Raw genomic sequence first — 2,892 nt, forward strand, 5'->3', positions numbered from 1 at the left:
GATTGATCAAAAATTATTGTCTTTTCTGAACTATCATCTGAAGAACCAGAATCAGATGGCGATTGATCAAAAACTGTTGTTATTTCTGAACTTTCATCTGATGAAACAGACTCTTCTTCTTGACTTGTATCACTACTATCAAACACTTTTCATCCATTCTGTCAGCAAATCAGGCTCTTGAATGACTTGTGCAATGAGAGCTACAACTTTTGAATCAGGTGGAATGTATTTGTCCCAGCTGAAGCCTTCTGCCACTTTTTCATCATCTTGATCAATAATACCAAAATAAGCTTTCTTATTTGCTTCTTCGATCATTTTTGCATGTGCAGTTTGTGGCTCTTTTTGTTGATGTGGTTGATGAGCAACTTGCTGATATATGGCTTTCCGATAGTAATCATCTTTTCCAAACGGATTTTTTGCTCCACTTGCTTCTTGATTTTTGCATTCTCTCTTAAAATGTCCTTTCTCCCTGCATCGAAAACATGTAACTTTAGATTTATCAAAACCCAAAGTAGAGACATTTGCATCCAAGAAATCATTTCTTCCTGTAATCATCTTAAACTTTTCAGCTCTTCTCAAGACACTTGCCAGACACCATTTAATATCCATGAGTTCCATTTCTTTTGCATCAATCTGATCGTAATCCTCTTTCGTCAGCATAGGATTTCCGATCCTTCCAGCAACTAATCCCTCATAAGATTCCAGCACGGTAGCAAGTAACGCCATGTGATCTTTAGCAACTTCTACAAAAAAACTTTGACCATTTGGAAGATTTAACGCAATGTTGCATTGTATCACATACCCATTTCCATTCTTTGATCCTTGAGATTGATAATTTGAAGCTGAAACATTTGGACTAATATTTGGATATGAAGAAAAACCACTGCTGCTGTTTGGACTTTGATTGATTGACCCAGATGAGTTTTCTGCACTGAAAGCAGTTTGGATTTTCGGACTTGCTTCGACCTCCAGAACACTCCCTTTGAAGTACATCTTAACATCTTGTTGAGCACTTGGATTACTCATTCTAGCAATCTTTTGTTGTTCAAGATCTTGTCCTTCAATCTTTTCGATGAACTGAGAAATTGTTAATCCATCATATTCCTCAGTATTTTTCAAAATCATAAAAAATGTACCCCATTCTTTCTGAGGTAAAGCATCAGCCAATTTGTCTACCCATTCCTCTCGTTCTTTGTTGATATCTAACACTAACATTGACCGTACTAAGTGACAGTATCTTTTAGTCAATTTCTTTGTATCTTCTCCCGGTAAACTTGTAAACAAGTCAAATTCTTTCTTTAACAATGCCTTTTTACTCTTGATCATTTTTTCACTTCCTGCAAACTTAATCTGAAGTGCTACCCAAATTGAACATGAAGTCTTATCATGTTGAAGCAATATGAATATGTCTTCTTTAATGGCTTGCTGAAGTAAACTAATCATCATCTTTTCTGCTTTATACATGTCACGTTCTTTATCTGTAAATTCAGAAATCTTTTTCTCAACTCCCAAAGCTGTACGTGGTAGTACATACTTTTTATCAATACACTCCCAAGATCTCAAATGGTTAGCTTGAATCCAATTCTCAAAACGATCTTTCCATCCATGGTACTCTTCAATGCCCATAAGCTTCGGGGGTTTTTGCATTGTTCCGGTTTCATTTTCCATGTTCATGCTTTGAGCAATGGCAGCTGGAGTAGTCGGGGATGTAGCAAACGCGTTATAGAATTTCTCTTCCATGATTCGGTAATTGTAGGATCGTTGTCGGACCCGAGATGAGTCGATCAGAGGTGTTCTACTCAGAATGAAAGGCGGAAACAGACATTATGAGTTGAATTCAGCTAGATTTACACTAATAACTGTCTTTGTATTGATTCTGAAACAATTACAGATCTGAAGATACTTCGACAGAGCTTCGCCGTCGGAAAACCCCAAAGTAATTTCGTACCAAATGAAACGGAATCACACCTATATATAGTTGAACTAATTCCGCATGAACACTACTCACACGAAAATACATTACACACGAAATTACAAGTTCATGCGATATTAGCTGATTCCGTGCGGAATTTACCAGAAGGTAATTCCGTGCGGAATTACCAGAAGGTAATTCCGTGCGGAATTACTCTTTTCATGCGAAATTAACATTTTGCTTCATTTTCTCGATCTTCGTTCCATGAGCAATGCAAGACTCGATACAAGACGAAGTCGACAGACGTATGCACCAACAGACTCCCCCTCGGATGTTGACGAGTCTACTGTGTCGAGTCTTTGCCACCTTCAGTCCTTATCAATCCGTCTGCTCTCTTTTCCTTCAGCACCAACACACTCCCCTCGAACAAATTCTTATCTTGGATGTCTTCAGACTCCCCCTTTCAATATGCTGGGATCGCAGCCTGGCTTTCACAAGATCAGGATCATGATCTGGCTCTCAAGCTTTTTAATTCTCTTGATCAGATCTCTTGATTCCTTAAATTCATCAGCATTATCAACTCTAGAATCGTAACCTGGCTCACATTCTCCTCAAATATTGGAAACTGGCTTTCCTGCACATTCTCTACCTCACAATAAATTTTATGATTTTAGGATTTTACAATCACAAACACCACTTGTAGATCTATTTCTGATGAACCACTTGAAAGAATGATTTAATCATTTTAAAACCTTTAAACACAAACTCCCCTTCACGAAATGTCATCATGTTTAACACTTGGAATTTTGAAAATCAACTCTTCAACATCAGTTGTCGAAAATCTTTTTGGATTTTTTTTTAAAAAAATTATACTAAAACACACTCAAAATCTTTTTGGGATTTTTCATATAAAAGAAATGAAATGCAATAAAGAAATATTTACAGATAATATTTTTGTGAGTTTGTGTAAGAGGATTATA

Source organism: Helianthus annuus, chromosome 5 (genome assembly GCF_002127325.2).
Source record: "Helianthus annuus cultivar XRQ/B chromosome 5, HanXRQr2.0-SUNRISE, whole genome shotgun sequence".
NCBI lineage: Eukaryota > Viridiplantae > Streptophyta > Magnoliopsida > Asterales > Asteraceae > Helianthus > Helianthus annuus.